Raw genomic sequence first — 17,241 nt, forward strand, 5'->3', positions numbered from 1 at the left:
TATAATTGGAAAGGTTGGCTGTAGTTAATGTCCAAAGAATAAAGATGATATTTGTTATTATTTCATGTCATCCTCTGTTGTCAGCAGATTAATCAAAGTAAAAAAGAACCCGAATTAACAAGTTAAATCACACAGAAAAATTGAAAATTTTCATGGAAAAACTGAAAAACATTTGAATATTGAACAGAAAAATAATGTTAATGTCTTCTGAAGTTTTTTGTCCTCCATTAAAAACTCAGATGCACTCCATGACTTCTGTCAGTTATTAAAACCCAAGAGTTATCAGAAAAAGTGTCACATTTTCCATTTTACTGTACTGGTCTGCTGAGATAGAACAGGCACACAGGTAACTTTCTCAAACCAGTTATGGCTGCAGAGATGATCACCATCATCCACTCTGTTCTTAGCTAATTAAATTTTTCTAGTCATTACTGTTCATCATTGGAACCTGACAGAAAGCTTTGAAATCATTAAGCCTTTCCTCTTCCTTCAGTTGGTTCTGTTTCTGGTCCTGGCAGTCAGATGCTAACATTCATTTGAAACATTAGGGAAAATGATTCCTACTGAAAGATTTGCTGATCTACATAGCCATTAGACAGTTTATGAGCTTTGCTCCTGAAGAATGCTGGTATCTTTTGGTGGAGACATTGTGTACAGTATTTATGTTCTGAAACCATGGAATCTGAACTGTGCCTGCCTGTATGAGTGCAGGAAAGATTTTCTGTCCTTTCACAGTCTCTGGTGGACTAAGTTATTTTTATTACATCTTGGCAGAACATGTTGAAGTATATCTCTAAATTGTGCATATCTGGAACAAAGTCTTCGTTCTCAAAGAGAAGCAATTTTTGTCAACTTAAGCATAAGAAATACAGTTTTATAAACTTCTACTAAAAATATGTCACTGTTTCAAAGCTTTTTTTTCTTATATAAATCCTTTTAAAAGGCTGTGTTGGGTAGTTCTTGAAAGACATAAACGCCTCCTTTCCTAGAATAATTGAGTTAATTTTGAAACTTAGTATGCTTTACCAGAGAATAGCAAGATTTGTTGAAGATGCAATGGCAGACATATTTCAAATATGTAAATCAGAAGGAAGGTTTATTGGAAGAAGATCACACCCATGCTGTAATGGTATAGGTCATCATTCACGTATTAAAAAGATAAATATGAAAGAAAAAGATGTGCAGTTGATCATCTAATCCTGCATGTGCCCTAAGAACTTTTCAAGCTGCTATGTGGAAACAAACAGAACTTTCTAATATCTTTTCACAACATTTGGATGTACAAGGAAAATAGAAATGCCTCAGTACCCTGATAAGAGTAGAATAAATTATGAAACCGATGGTTTTTGTTTATTTCTGTGGCTGCTATAGTTTATTGATTTAATGGAGGTACAGTTTCTTGTTGTACAATATTATTATACAGTGTGGGAATAGCTGCCTCTATCCTGTTTGGCTCTGCTGTTGCTGTGCTGGATGCATTGGCTCACGAGGGGTGGCTCACTCACAGGACAGCAGGGGATGCCTCTGTTATGCCCTTGCCCTACAAGACCTTCACACTGAGTTACCACCAACAAGTCAGAGGTGCAAACTGCTGAGCTGCTCATCTGTGACTCAGAATTCTGGGTGGGCCTGCTTTCTTTACTTCTGCACAGTACACAGAACGACCTGTGCAGATATTTTGTATCATGATTTACTGTATTCACTTTTAACTCCACATTCATTGCTCAGCTAATAATTCATTATATATCTTCCTGAACCTTATAACAATCCTGTACAACCAGTGGCAAATTTCAGTGAAAAGGTCTTGCCAATGCAGCTTCTTTCTTTTTTATTTATTTTTTTCATTTTTTTTTCTCTTCTTCCCAGAAGAACATAATGTTTCATATACCTATTTTAGCTGAAAAGATAATCAAGGACACTGTCATTCAAATGAAACGCTGCTATTTGCTAATAATACAGGAATTTAGTGTGGCATTCTCTGAGTATTTAAAACTGATAGGGTTCTTTTTATTATTCTGTATGGTATTTTGAGTATTTAATACCTTTTTAATATCTGGTTTAGAATTTATGATGTAAAGATACAAACAACTGACAGGAATATTGTATTCCATTGAATTCCTGTTAAGCAAAGTAGCTTTCTGATGGAGAACTTAATCCTGCAGATGTTACTCAGGTTTCATATACTAAAAATCCCTGCTGACATCAAGGATGAAAAGGGAAGATGAAATTCAGAATGTGATCTGTATTCAGTTTTATAATTTAATTAAATTCAAACAGAACACTTAGCTCTCAAGGACTGGATTGCATCATTCCAGCCCAGGTCCTGCTTAGCACCAGTGTGAAATAACTTTGATCCAGGAAGAGTACTTTAGATACAGTACCATATCAAGATTTTACTTTTCATGTCATCCTAACCAATTTTCCCACATGCAGGAAAAATATTTAGTTGAAGGTACTTGCTTGGCACTGTTGCTCGCTCAAATCTCAACTTGGCAATCAAGTTCATCTGTTCATGGTAGTCACCACTTTATTTTCATGACAACTATCAAATTTCTGAAGGAGGCACAATACTTTTTGTATCACTGAACTTGATTGCAGATCTGAGGCAAAAGTGGGCTGCCCATTAGACTGTGGAGGCATGTGGGATACGTGCTTTAGGGAACCTGGTGCTCATTTGAAAGAGCTATGGGCATCCCAATAATGCTGCATAGTCCTGAAATGCTGAAATAGCACCTACAGAGCTTAAAAGAAAATTGTTGCACTGAGCTCAAAATACTTACTAAAGGCAGCAGGTATTTATTTCAATCTCTACCTTATAATGGAGAATTAGAAAAACAGTGAGGCTGCATGATTTGGCTAAGGTCTCTCAGCAGGTCAAAGTGATGCAATAAAGTGCAATTGGCAGAGCAGCAGGTGAGGTTAAGAAGCTGCATCAGGAAATGAAGCACGGGATACATTCTGAGCTGGGATTTGTTTTGAGAACTGAACTCCCTTGTCCACAGTGCAGTTGTGCTGTCATCACTTGGTGCCTGCTGCACTTTACCAGGCAATTGGATGAAGCCACAGCAGAATGTGTGTGTATAGGAACCCTACATGTACCAGATTTACACTGAAGAAGCCTGTTATTATTATCTTCATCAAATTCCTTTATAAGCCCTATTTCTCTATAGCTGTGTCACCTGTTGCCATGGTAAGTTTCTCATGCTGTTTGTCTTTGATGAGCAACAAGGACATCTCGAAACACTGATAAGGGCTTGAGACACCTGGTAATGCCCAATGTCCTCCCCATAGCACTGAGCACATTGGACTGGACCCTAAAAACCTACATATTTTTAAAGTTTATAGTGATGACAGTTTTATAAATAACATAAGTTTTATTTTATACCAATTTGGGGATAATTTTAGATTCAGAGTAGTTCGTTTGGTTTTTTCTACTTTGGAGTCTGCTTAGCTAAAGTAATGGAAATAAGGCACCTGATTTTGTAATACAGAGTCAACCAAAAATAACCCTAAGAATATGTTTAAGGATCTAGAAAGCAAATAGTTTTTTGGTGTAATGACACTTTATACCAGATTCTTCATCTGGACTTACTTCAATGAATCGTTCTCATTCACAGCTCTCACAGATAGAGTTCTGAACAAGCTATAATGTATCATTTGCCATGCCTCCATTTTTCTTGTAAATATACTTTTGGCAGGGCTGGCCATATTATCTACCATTAAGATGTTCTGTAAATACATCTGGTGTCCTCTTCAAGATGATGAATTTTCAAGATTGTAAATTTTCCAAGATGCGTATGTGCTCAACCCGAGGATTTTGGTCAAAATGCTGAACAGTTCAGAAAAATAATATTTTTTTTTTCTGTCAGACCCAGAAAAAGATGTTTGGGATGGATGGTGAAGAAGTCAGGAGAAATATGCAGAACAAGCAAAAGCTCTGTCTGTATTAGTAAATTAGGCAACACCAGAATGGTCCTATCTCAGATTTATTTTCCCAGTGCTCATATTTTTAATTGCAGTCTTGCCTAATATACAAGTGGATGTCTGTGGAAATGTAAAAGGGTTGTGTGCCCAAATAGGCTCTTAGCCACTGAACCACTGGCAGACATTCCCAGTGATTTGGAGGGTGTTTAGTGGCAAACAGCTGAGTTTGGCTAAAACACAGGAATGGATTATATTATGTTGCAGCATCTCTATCAGCAGTTTTGTGTGAGGGTAGACAAATTGCTCAAAGTAAAAGCCTGCTAATGTTGTGGGTTTTGTTGTCTTGAGATCGTACAAAGACTTTCTGGATCTGATTTTCACCAGTTACAGGTGTCATCATCAGCCTGACTGTTTAAAATGCTGGTTAAAGTTAAGTGCAAGCCTTGGCTTTCCCAGGCAATGTAACAGTGTTGAATGTTTTATTTTAACTCAGGAACATAATAAACAATTAGTTACATTTATGAGGTACTATTATCACAAAGGACGCAGAAAGTCAACTGCAAAAGTCATAATTTTGTCAAGAAAAATTAAAGTTTTGAATAGAGTTCAGAAATTTAATAAAGGAAAAAACACACTAAATAATGAGGATAAAAGAAATATAGAAAAGCTGTTCTTTCAGTGACCTTAATTAAGAATGAAATCAAGCAGAAATAAAAAAAAATAACTCAGCCATTTTAAACTCAATTTTAAACTCATTTTAAACTCAAAAAACAACAGCCTAACAAAGTTTGACTCAGACACTGACTACATCAAATCTATACATGACAAGACCTGAATTTGGATTTCACTGGCCTGTAACTGATAGCTAACTAACTTCACAGTGCTTGGCTTACTTGAACTATTCATTTTTCAAGCCTGATGTTTATATCCACCTAATAGTTTTCATCAAAGAAAAATGTTTCCAAGTTTATGGAAAGGTCTACACAATTCGCAAATTGAGGTTTCCTGTATCATAAACTTCCTTGGGATATAAGGAATTCCCCTGAGTGACCCAAAAATAATTTTCTGATTCTTTCCTGAAAATCTGTTTGTTTTGGAAATATCATGAGACATCCACAAAGTTGTTGTTTGCCAACTCAGTAAACTTGGTAGAAGCTGTAAGAAGATGTTTATATTCCCCTACTCCACTGATCAGAATTTTTTCCTTCTATGTGAAATTACCTTGGTGAAACACTTGGGGAAATACAGAGCACATTCATTACCTAGCTTCAAATAACCACTTTCACTGCTACAGGTACCTAGAGTACCCACACATGGTAGGAGTTATCTTTGCTTACAGAAAATAATTCAGAGTACTTAAGCCAGATGCTCTAAAACACTCTCTGGATGTTGGCTGGCTAAAGAGAGAAACTAATGTGTTTTAAACATTCCTCCCTCTTCAACCTAAATCTTTAAAATCTCTCACAATTCATTTATTCTAATAAGAACTTATTTTAATTAGTCTTTCATAGGCCTGATTTTGTTAATTTTATCAAGAAATGAAACACAACTGCAACTGAACTTGTTTTTACAAGTTCCCATTCTCATCCATACCAGCACTCAGAATTAATTTACTCTGGAAGGATATAATTACTCTGCTTCAATATCTGCATAATGAGTGTTGATGTTCATAAAATTCACCCCCACAAACCTCCTTTTTATATTACATTGCCAAAAGCACACTCATACTACTGTGCATGGACTATGAGCCTTCATCTCAAGTAGGTGATTGCAGGTACAGAAAAGGTATTGAGGCAGCACCTGATATATTTGTAGCAGTATAAAAATTAAGAATTTAGATGAGGTATCTAAAAAACGATGAAAAAAAACCCCAAAACCAAACCAAGAAGTAAATACCAGTGTTTAGTTTGTTCCTTTGCCTCTTTTTTGCTCTGTTGTTCACACACAGCATTTTAGAGACCCTAAGCAGGTCAGGCAGTCCCATTCTACATGTGCTTTGCAGAGAACAGGAATGTGTTAAAGCTGTATAGCAAATTCCTTTCTGTTTTGTAACTGCATTATCTCATAGCATGCAGAATTTGGAAGGTAATGTCTTCCAAGAGTCTTCTGTCATCAGAACTATAACCCTGTGTCACAGAGATGCTCTGTGAAGCTACTTAGGTCATTTAAGCAAAAATATTAATGTGACAACTAATTTTATCTTCTTTATTGAATATGTCTACCCAACTTTATCTTGATTTTCAGATTTTTGGAGCCTTAGGGAAGTACTGTACCTTTTAAATGGTGTTCAGGGAATTGAGAGTGCTCAACATCATTTGCAATAAATCACTTGCTTCTGAAGGACAGCCTCAGGTTGGAACTCTCCACAGCCCTGAGTTCTGGACCTACCATTACCACCCTCTCTAGGATATGCCACCACTCAGACTTAGAGTGATCTTCCAGTCTATAAGGTGAGCTCTAGTATTTTTCTATATGGTTTTAGTTTATGTAAAATGTGAGATAATTAGGTCACATCAGTCTGCAAAAAATAGAATTATTTTAAACTAGTTCATATTTTGTTTGCCATTGTAAAAGAGCTTATGCAGAGATGCTTGTTACTTTGAGACAGGACAGTTTGATTATGTATGTAAATTCTTACACTTTTTCTGTCATAAAGAAATACATCAGTTAATCATCTTCTCACAGAAGCAACACAATAATAAAGAAACTGTATTTTTGCAGTGTGTTGAACATCAAAAATACTTGAAGAAATTGTCTCCCCTTGGCATAAGTCAATCCTTTGACACAGTATGTGAAAACCAAATTTTGCAGATTCTGGGGATTTTTTTGCTCTGTTCTCCACTTGTTCATCTCTGAAAATATTGGTATCTTCTTTGAGCTACTGTGAATTCACTTATTAAGATTTATATTGTTCAGTTACTGTACCATTGTTGCTACAAACTATGCACAAAGAAAATCTGTTAGAAAGTAAATAAAACTACAGCAGCAACCATTTGGATGAGAAAGAAAAAAAAAGGGTCTTACCATTAGAGTTTAGGACAAATACAAGTACTTAATTCAATCTTATATCCAGAATGAGTTAGTTCCCTTGGAGAAAAGGGTAGTAAGGGGTCCTGTAGTTAAAGGCTGTGTTCTCTTGTATATGCTGAAGAACATAATGTAATTATATTGGAAATTATAAATCTAACATTTCCTAAATCCTTCAAGCTAAATACTGAGTTGTATTTTTCTGTAATAAGCTTATATACATCCATATGTCATAGAAAAGTACAATTATAATTATTAAAAAGTACAAGTATAATTATTGCATTTAGTTATTAGAAATGAACTTGTTTCCTCAGCAAAGAGCACGTGAAACAAAGGACCATTGTCACTTGCTGTTGGTAGCCAGTGCACCCAGAAGGTCTCAGCTCACAGAATCAGCATCAGTGGCTAATGTGCAGTCCTGCTGTAGCTGGACTCAGCTTCATTTCCTACACCCTGGTGCAAGCACAGTCCTGCCCTTGTTTCTCCTGGCTGCACACCAGAAATGGACCTGAAGTATTTCCTGAGGAACAGCATGAAGTCCTCATATGGGACCCCACTCCCTGTCACCGTGTCTTAAAAAAGGGTGGTGCTTTTCTGCCCACACTAATTTTGGGTTCCAGTATTGCAAATGGTGATAAAAATTTAAATTATGCCCTGGTTTAGACATGGATTTTTTTCTATACAGAGAAAGAGCTAAAAGAATGTGGCCAGAAGCTACTCAAGCCTAACACTGCTCTAGACTGGAGAAAAAACTCTGTGGATTTTTCAAGATTCTGTCTCCTGGCTAGAGCTGGAAATAAACCCTAGGTGACAGATTCACACTCCAGTTTATGTAGGCTGTGAGTGGGATAAAGAAATAGGTGAAAATATGCAGCTTTCTTAAGGGTTTACTTAGATTATATTTAAGTGTGTTAACACTGTAAATAGTAATCTAAGGCTTTTAGAAATATTTTTTATTTATTATTATTTTTGTTTTGCATATAGCAAATGTAAGAAGAAGGAGGAAGCTGCACTAGATCACAGAATATTGTTGATCAGAACCAAAATACCTTTACTTACAGCCCAAACTCCTAACCATTGTACCACATTTCCTAAAATGGTTTACAAGGGGGACTTGGAAGTAGGTGATCATGACTGCCTAAGGCAAATGACCTAGTATTCTTGGAAACTTGAGAGTGGTAATTCCTTCAACTGCAGTAGTAACTGCAGTTTTTAATAAGTGATAAAATATTTCAGAAGGCTGGAAGGCTCTACTTAACATTTCCAGAAGATTAACAAAAGTCTATAGAGGAAGAAAGGGGAAGTCTGATTTTTTCCCCCTCCTAAGCAAGAGAGAAATTTGTAGCAAAATACCAAGATTCATCTAATTCCATTACTTCCTTGCATTTTCTGGGTTTTTTTTGTTTTCCAGCTGCATATATATGTGTGTGTATATATACACATATACATATATGTGTATATATATATATATACACACACATATATATATATATATATGTACACATATCTATACACTCAGTTACTCAGTTCAGGTCCAAAGGACTGTTTAAACACTTTTCAGTTATGTGTCAAAAAACCCAAATGAGATGAAATGCCCTCTACTGTTTAGAAAATGTTCTTAAATGCCTTGTGTAGACTATGTAGCTGTCTTTCAGGTAATTGAGATTGGGCAAAATTCAAAACATTTAAGGAGCACAGTTTTCAATTTCAGTTGTGGGCGTTGCTTTCATTAAAAGCTACAGATTGTGTATGTCATGTCATATCATTAATTAAATTGTGCAGAGCTGAGAAGAACAAGGCATGAGGCATATGCTAGTCCTTGCCTTGGAGTTTGAGGTGGGCCTGTTCTGTGCCCAAAGCTCTGTTGTCAAGCAAGAAGTTGAAAAGTGGGTGTAGAGAAGCCCAGCCCAATGCACAAGAGCTCTGCTGTGAGCAGACCATTCAAGGCTTCACACTGAGCTTCTCATGCACCTCATTCACCTGTGGAAATTGGCCCATGGAATTTCCCAGAAGTGAATTTTCTGTACTTCTGTAATTTCTGCTGATTCTTTCCTCTGAAGACTTTGTTTTTACATTGGTTGTTTAGTAAAGAAATAGGATTTACTTAGGAGAAAGCACTTCTGTTGATAACTCTGAACATTTTTAAAAGAGAGATTAGACACTTCTCTCCATATTTGTGCACTTTTGTTTTTAGAAGTACTGACAGCCTGCAGCTTTCACTAGTCTCAGGTTCAGGTTCTCAAAAACCTCAAGACATGACTGGCATAAAAGATGCAAATATGTCCTGACCCAAACCAGCTTTTTTGTACTTCTTGTCTTGCATCTTTATACAGATACTGTTGAAATTAAAATGTTACAGATTTTTGAGACAGGAAGCTAGTACTAATGAAAGCTCAGGAAGTACTGAAAATGCATAAATGCATATATCACACAAATGTTTCCCTGTTAGCTGGAATTGCAGCTGAAATGAACCTCCTTTATTTTTCTAAAAGCATCCCTAGTGGCTGGGTTATGTTGCTGTAGTCATGCACTATAATGATGGTCTACAAAACAGGTAAGTAAATGAGGAGGTAAATTATGTAAGTATGTGCATTTTTTCTCAAGATAGGAAGAATTAAATGTGGAGAATACTCAGCCTGAAGCTAATAGACATAAGACACTATGGAGCATACCAGCAATAAGGAAAGCTCTCAGTTGCCCCCAGTCCTTACTGGTGAGTTCTGCAGGTACATCTGTAACCCCTCTGCAGCATCTAAGTTTGGATGTCTAATCTCTCCTTATAACATTGATACAGAGATAAATGTTTAGCTAGGGCTGAATCTAGCCTTTAGGCTGTGTCCTGAACTCTCTTTTCTCTCAAAGTCAAATATTATTTTTAGCTTTTATTGACCTGACCATCTGACTCCACTCAGCATTTGTTTCTGGTCAAAAGCACTGCTCCCTGTCTAGGGCTAAACTGACTTACCAAAGAAGTTGTGTTCTTCTGGCATGAAATGGGTTTTTATTACTGAGGTCCACAGTGCAGATCATTGGAAGTTATGTAATAATATGAAGGGACATATAATTGAAAGGCTGTCAGAAGATAAAAGGGTATCAAGCTTCCCAGAGCATTCACATTGCAGCTCCTGAATCTGGCTGACACTGAAGGAGCGATTCAGTGCTCAGTGCCAGCCCCTCTGGTAGCAGCTCTGCTCCTCCTCACTGCTGCCTGTTGAAATATCAGAGTCTGCAGCAGAGAGTTTAATACAGGAGTTTGCCATTAAAGACATCAGCTGCTGCATTTCACAGTTACTTCTAGCTCAGCTCACCTGCTGGGGACACAGTACTTTGTCCTTGAATAGGCAGGACTGCCTTCATCCTGTTCTTCCCACTGGAGCACCGAGAAGTAGAGTGTGAGTACATACTGAGCAATGCACAACAAGTGAGCAACTGCAATACAGGCATATATTATTCTTGGATTTGTTTTAAATGCCAAGCAATAATCCATGGGAAGTAAAAGTAAGTCTTTAACTATCCTGACATTCTCCTAAATGTAAAAAACTATAAGAGATGCCTGTATTTACTACAAATAATAAAACTGAAGCATTACGCTAATCAAATTCAAATCAGTTCAACTGCATAATTTTCAGTGAATAGGTGCTTATAAAACACAGAATGAACTCCAGAAGGGAAGGTTCATTGCTTCCTAATCAAAAGCAGTCAGCTTTAAACACCAGCCAGTCAGGTGATAGGTTTGTCATTTCTCAGCTGTGCTCTTGGAGGGAATTTGCCAAGAAGGCTTGACAGCCTTTAAACTTCACAGAGCATTTTTTGCCTGTTTTTGAACATCATGTTGAGCTACAAAAAACTCCAGGGAGACTGGGAGGAGAGGCAGAATAACAGCAGTTCTATTAAAATATGTTTGCTGCAATGAATGCCAAGCAGACTTTATGGTGTGAAAAAACAAGTAATTCCTGAAAAGAAATGTTGACCCCCCTCAGGTCTGATTCTTTCTTGTCTAATGGTGTCCAGCTACTCTGGGGGACTGAGGAGTGTCAGTGATTAATTGCCTGGATGTCAGAGAAATAAAGGCTCATAATGCATCATTAAAAGCTAGAAGTCAGGGTGTCTGAACTATCATGGGAAACTTAAAATTAATCTATTTACTGCTATGTACAATTAACACTCCAAGTCAGAAATCATTTGCTTTCCTAATATAGAACAATGGCAGCTCTCCAGTGAAAATGTATTTACAGTAGTTTTACATTGCTTTCTAGAGGCTTAGTACAAAAGGGAGAGACAAAAATTAATATGCACCAAGGCAGTTAAAAAGAAACCTGTCTTTGAACTGTTCTTTCATTTTAATCAGCATGAGCTCTGCTAAATAGGGAAAAGAATTATGAGTAGGAGGTTAGCAACTAGGTTACTGAGGGCAAATCACTCTCAGGGGAATCAGTTTGCAATCTGAGCAGGAGAGTCTGAGCTGTGCATGACTTGGGGTGACCAGGTCTTCTCTGTTTCAACATCACTTGCAAGGTGGCCAACCTGAAGTCTCTCAACCAAATTCCCCAACATGAAGGTCTGTTCTCCCCTCCAATGGCAATTGTGCTAGAAGAATTTTTCAGTGTCTTCTATTTCTATTTTCCAATGTCTTTCTAATGTCATTCTAGTGTTTTCTATTTCACATCCTCAGCTTTGGGATCTCATACATGTTTTAGTAATTTTTGGTATTGGTTGAAGTCCCCATAAGCTTCTTAAATTCTTAAACGGCTTCTTGGAAGGATTTTGTTGGATATTTTTTCTTGTAACTTAGGTTATAAAAGTAGCACCATAAACATTAATTGAAGAGCCATTAAGCAGTAGGGCTGTTTATTTTGGGTTGATAGAGGACATAAAACTTCATACCCTGTGGTGGAAAACAATTAGATCTGATGATGAACATGCTATTAAATATACCATTACCAAACTTCTATCAGTTTAACTTTAGAAAATAGCAACCAGCTGTAGTCAAAGCATACACAAAGGATAGAAAGTCATATTTTAACTGTCATGTCATAGCTTCTTATAAATATTGTCATTTCTATTGTTTTATGCTAATGACAGTGACTAATAGTAGTCATTACCTCTCTTCATTCTCATAAAAATTTCCTCTAGAGAATATGATCACAGCTAGAGTGCCATTTAAAATTAAATTTTGGTTTTCTAAAATAGATAACATAAAAATATTTAAATACCGACAGGTTTGTTAACTATTTTATTTTGTAATAGCATGTGTTCAACAGCTACAGCTTTTGTTGATTGTGCCATAAGTTGAACAGGCATCCCTTTTAGAAACATTTCTGGCATGCTGGTGTGTCACATCTCTGGTGTCTGAACAATGGAATAAAAGGTGAATCTCAAAGAAGCCATAAAAAAAGTCTGATGCTACCCCTGTAGAGGCTTAATATTAAGAACATTGAATTTTCTCATCCATTTCTTATTTCAGTTATGAATTCTGCTTACTTGACAGGTACAGAGTACTTCATTATGTGCACGAACAGAAATGCTTAAATGGATGAAGCAGCTATTTACGTCTGATAGGAGCTAAGTGGGACATTAAATTAATGCCAAACAAGTGAGTGCTCATTTTAGTTTTGTTATAAATGGCTGCAGCACAGCAGTAATGTGTTGACTCTTATGTGCTGACAAGTTCTATATTTCTTACAAACTTCCCTTAGAGCTCATCGTGGAAAGACAAATTCACACTCTGCATGATGAAATTAGCAGCAGATGCATTAATAATTGAATAAGGATCTCTGGAGACACACTACAGCTCAGAAAGAGAGTTGTTGACTGGCTGGTTTAAGTAGAGGCTTCTGTTCTTATATATATGCACTTACATAAGCCATGAGTTAAGAGCTGCTGCCTGTATGCAGCCTTTGATATCAAATCCACTTCCTGCTCTTAGAAGCCTTTGCAAAGTTACATTTGACAGGTCCATGAGCATACTGACAGCCATTAATCTGGGCAGAGTGTGGCTTTGCTCATTCCCCCTTCTCTCTGACTGTGCTTAAACTTCAAGGCAAACTGAATGCAGTTTCTTTAGAAATCATCTCCAGCCAATGAGTGGGATATGAGTGACTGGAAGACTTTCACTGTATGCCAGACCCTTGTCATGGACCTCCATTTCTGTAGGGTTGAAAGTTTCCTGAAGTGCAAATCCCAGCTTCTCTCACGGAAGGATTAGGGTACTGACATCTTCCTTTCCAGCAAACGTGATGTCTTTGATTTAGCCACATGCCCAGGTTTGAGAGGGAAGAAATTTCACAGAATCAGAGACCACAGTGAGTCATCTGATCCACTTCCCTTCTCTCCCATCCTAGAGCACATTGCACAGGCTTGTGTCCAGACAATCCTTTAATCTCCAGTGAGGGACACTCCACAACTTTTCTGGACAATCTGTTCCAGTGCTCAGTCACTGCGAAAAGTTTAAAGATTTAAAAGATTAAAGAAGTTTTTCCTCATATTCCGGTGGAATTTCTGTGCATCCGTTTCTGCCCATTGTGTCTTGTATTGCTCAGCGCCACTGAGCACAGCCTGGAAACTTCCTCTTGACACCCTTCCTTCAGATACTGATAGACACTGATGAGTTCCCCTCTCAGTCAGCTCTTCTCAAGGCTCAACCAGCCCAGCTCCCTCAGCCTTTCCTTGTAAGAGAGATGCTCCAATCCAATCCCTTAATCATCTTTGATCCCCTCCACTGGACCCACTCCAGGAGCTCCATGTCTCTTCTGTACTGAGGAGCCCAGAACTGGACACAGTACTCCAGATGTGCCTCACCAGGGCTGAGTAGAGGGGCAGGATCCCCTCCCTCAACCTGCTGGCAATGCTCTTCCTGATGTACCCCAGGACAGCATCGGCCTTCTGGGCCACAAGGGTACACTGCCAGCTCAAATTGTGTCTTTTGGACAATAGCAAAGCAAGCAAGAGGATTGCCAGAAAAATAACTCTGCTTTTTAAAGATACCATCAAGTCTTTGATGTAATTTTTAATAGTTACTTTGCAATCACACCAAATAATATTATGCTGAGAGGATATTGACAAAATAGTGTGATATTTCATCCACAGCAATACTATTGGAGCAAATTCTTCTGGGTTTAAAATCAGAACTTTATTCCACTATTGCCAAGAGAGTGATAGTAATTTGAATAGTCTAAAAATTTGTTCCGGTTTGAGGAAAGCCAAGATTTAGCACAGTGTTAGTAGATTAACTCCATAGAGCTCTCCTAACTATGCATGCAAACTTCAGTCACTGGTTTTGAGCACAGGTTGAATTGACTTCTGTGTTTTGCTTTCCTCCAGGTTATTTTATAAATCTCAGGATCTGTAAGAAAAACTTAATATCAAAATATCTATCAGTGTATTTTCTGGAGTTTCATCACCGAAAGAAATGCTAATTCTAATCTTAGAATTTAAATATATTGCAGTATTTTGCATAAGCTACAGTATGATTTAAAAAAGTGGTACAATCTTTAAAGCAGTACTTAAGATTCAATTGTCTTTAAAACAATACTTCAGTTCCTTCTATTTAGATACGCAATTCTTTTTATTCAGTAACAGTGTATATGTTACTTATTCGGGAAGAGTTTGGTATGAATCTCATAATGGAAATATGGACTTTGAGATATTTTTAGTATGAGAAACATTTAAACAGTTTCTTTTGTCACTTGAAATAAGAGTTAAGTCACAGAGATTTATGTTTGTATAATGAAGTATTGTCTCAATCTAAATCACAGAATCACTAGGCTGGAAGAGACCTTCAAGGGCATTGAGTCCAACCCATGCCCAAACACCTCAACTAAACCATGGCCCCAAGTGCCACATCTAGATACTCTGAAATACTCCACAAGTGGCTCAGCTGAGGAAAGAACAATACGTATTTTTCTTTGTGATATTGAACCACAATGCAGATATTAAGACATCAGAGACAATCAGGTGAAGGAGTAAGCATGCCAAAATAATACCCTGGTTTCAGCATCATGTCTTCTTTTGGAGTGCTTGGAACAAAGATGTGAAAATTGGATTTACATAAACTTTTTTAGTCAATAGAGCTACCATTTCAGAATTAATATTTTTCATTTGATTCACACATGTATAGTACATTTCACTGCTGTTTAAAAAAAGTAATCCTACCATCATCTGAGTTTTTAAGGAAAAGACTTAAGTACTCAAACAAGGTCATGAACTGCTAGATGAGAGGAATATACATGAGTTGCATGGACCAAGGAGGAATAAAGAGACTGCATTGACGGGGCAGAGGGAGAGAGATCACGAGTCATTAACTGTGGCTTTATGCTTCACATCTCTCTACAGTGGGTTTAATCCTATTAACTGATTTCTATTCATTCTGTTATTTCCATGAAATAAGATCCTGTCTTCTCCAGGTTAGAAATGAATATTATGCAGTCCAATAACTTTTGTACCTATTGTTAGCATTCATAAGGCACATCAGTGGCACCAATGTTTATTCTTAACATCTGAAGTAATCACCAAATTTCACAATTCTAGCAGTTACCATTCCTGTAAAAGTGATATTTCTAAAACCTTCTAGTGAGTGAATAAACCAATGGGTTTTATCCATGTTTTGCAGGTCACTGGACATTCAAAAGATCAAAGCAAATTAAAAGAACTCCTTCCCTTTTTCTATGACAGTAATTTTTCACTTGAGTATATGAGCATTTGCTAATATAAAAGCTATTGAGGAAGATATGAAGGGAACTTCTTTTAACACTGCCTTATAAGGTAGAAATAAATGTTGCATTTCAAATCCAGCACTCCTTGAAATTTTATTTCATTTTAAAAGGCATCGAGCACCAAATTTTTGTCTCTGGTGACTTACAATCAAACAAATCCTCTTAAATTGAAAACAGGGTTTTCTAATTGTCATCCTGTAACCTCAGCCTGAAGATCAAGTAGCTACATTTTCATTTTTGTCTTATCACTACTGTTGATGTTTCTGCAGGCCATAAATTTTTTACCCCTTGTACTTTGCCCTTCTATCCTTCATGGTCTTCCTCCATTGTCCCCTCCTGTTATTGCTGTTGTTTTATTATTATTATCATTATTATTACTATGTTTCTTTGAATATTTGCCCAGATATTGTTTAGGTGCATCCTTTTTTTGGAATAAGTTGGCAAGTCTGTTAGTACTCCATGCACCTATCTGTACTTTTCTACAAATTACCCAAAAGAATAATTTTTCCCTTAGAGTCAATATGTGAAATAAGGGGGGTGGGGGGAAGAACAATTTTTTTTTTTACATATTTTTCTGAACTTGAACACCATTGTGGAGAGAAACTGGTATATGCTGCACCCTCCATAAGTATTCTGAGAGAGCACAAGCTATAGGAATGACCAACACAACTGAAGCAGAATAAGATGCTGCAGCAGCAAATTATTTCAGAATATCAGTTCTTTCCTCAGGAGCTCTTGGGATGGCAGACTAAGCATGGAGAGTGTCCATAGAGAGTTCTTGTCCACTGTGTTCAAGTGAAACAAACATACAGGGTTGAAGTCACTGTGCATTTCCAGATTATCCTCTGAGAGCTGTGATAGCTGTGCTGAGTTGGCAGGGCCAAAAATTCAACACAGCAGTCTCCACAGAATGCATTTGACTTCTTTGTAACCCACTCTGATAAGAGAAAGGTCAGATGTTTCCATATATTCTCTGTAAACCTTCTTTGAATTTAATAAATTGAATGGGATGCCAATTAAACAGAATGATCCAAGCTTTTGGATAAAATGACACCACTTCATTTATCCCAGTAAGTAATACCATGATTCTACTTCTCCTGCTATTTGAGAAAGTAGGACCAAAGTAGTTTTTTGAATGTAGGACCAAAGCAGTTTTTTGAATGTCCCATATAAGAAGTCCAGGCTTTTCTGATCACAGACAAAGTTTGGTATTTTTATTAGTTTTTCCCTTTTAATTTGCAGTCTACTGAAAGAGACTTCTCTCCCCCATCATGGTTTTGTGGGTTCCCTAACATTTATCAATCCAATCAGTGTTGTCAGCTTTCTTGCTTCTCTTCTATGTCTTTGATAATGCAGAGATAATGCACAGGAAATCTCCTGACCAAAATAAAAATGTCTTGTTTGAACTTCCCTGTGCAAAAATGTCTAAAACTGAGCAATGACTTAACACCTGCAGATCCAAAGTCTTCCACATTGCACAGTGGACATTTAATTTTCCTTTAAAGAAATATGTAACATGATGAGGGGTCTGGGTCAGAGGCAGAGGTGACACACACTCCCAAGTTCCTGTGACAAACAG

General features: G+C 37.1%; 1 protein-coding gene across 7 annotated transcripts in view; it reads left to right on the forward strand.

Moving 5' to 3' along the window:
* Positions 1 to 17,241, forward strand: part of KHDRBS2 (KH RNA binding domain containing, signal transduction associated 2) — a 338,979-nt gene that overhangs the window by 312,702 nt on the left and 9,036 nt on the right. The window contains exons 11-13 of one of the 7 annotated variants that reach the window (XR_011682012.1): positions 6,169 to 6,374; positions 9,444 to 9,664; positions 12,440 to 12,544. The exons of 1 other annotated variant lie outside the window; for it this stretch is intronic. The gene's annotated coding sequence lies outside the window, so the exon portion shown is untranslated. The remainder of the gene's footprint in view (positions 1 to 6,168; positions 6,375 to 9,443; positions 9,665 to 12,439; positions 12,545 to 17,241) is intronic. 5 more of the 7 variants (XR_011682011.1, XR_011682013.1, XR_011682015.1 and 2 more) reach the window with 5 other exon arrangements.

The sequence above is a fragment of the Agelaius tricolor genome, unplaced genomic scaffold (genome assembly GCF_023055355.1).
Source record: "Agelaius tricolor isolate 1412-34295 unplaced genomic scaffold, bAgeTri1.0.p SCAF_1, whole genome shotgun sequence".
Classification (NCBI taxonomy): domain Eukaryota; kingdom Metazoa; phylum Chordata; class Aves; order Passeriformes; family Icteridae; genus Agelaius; species Agelaius tricolor.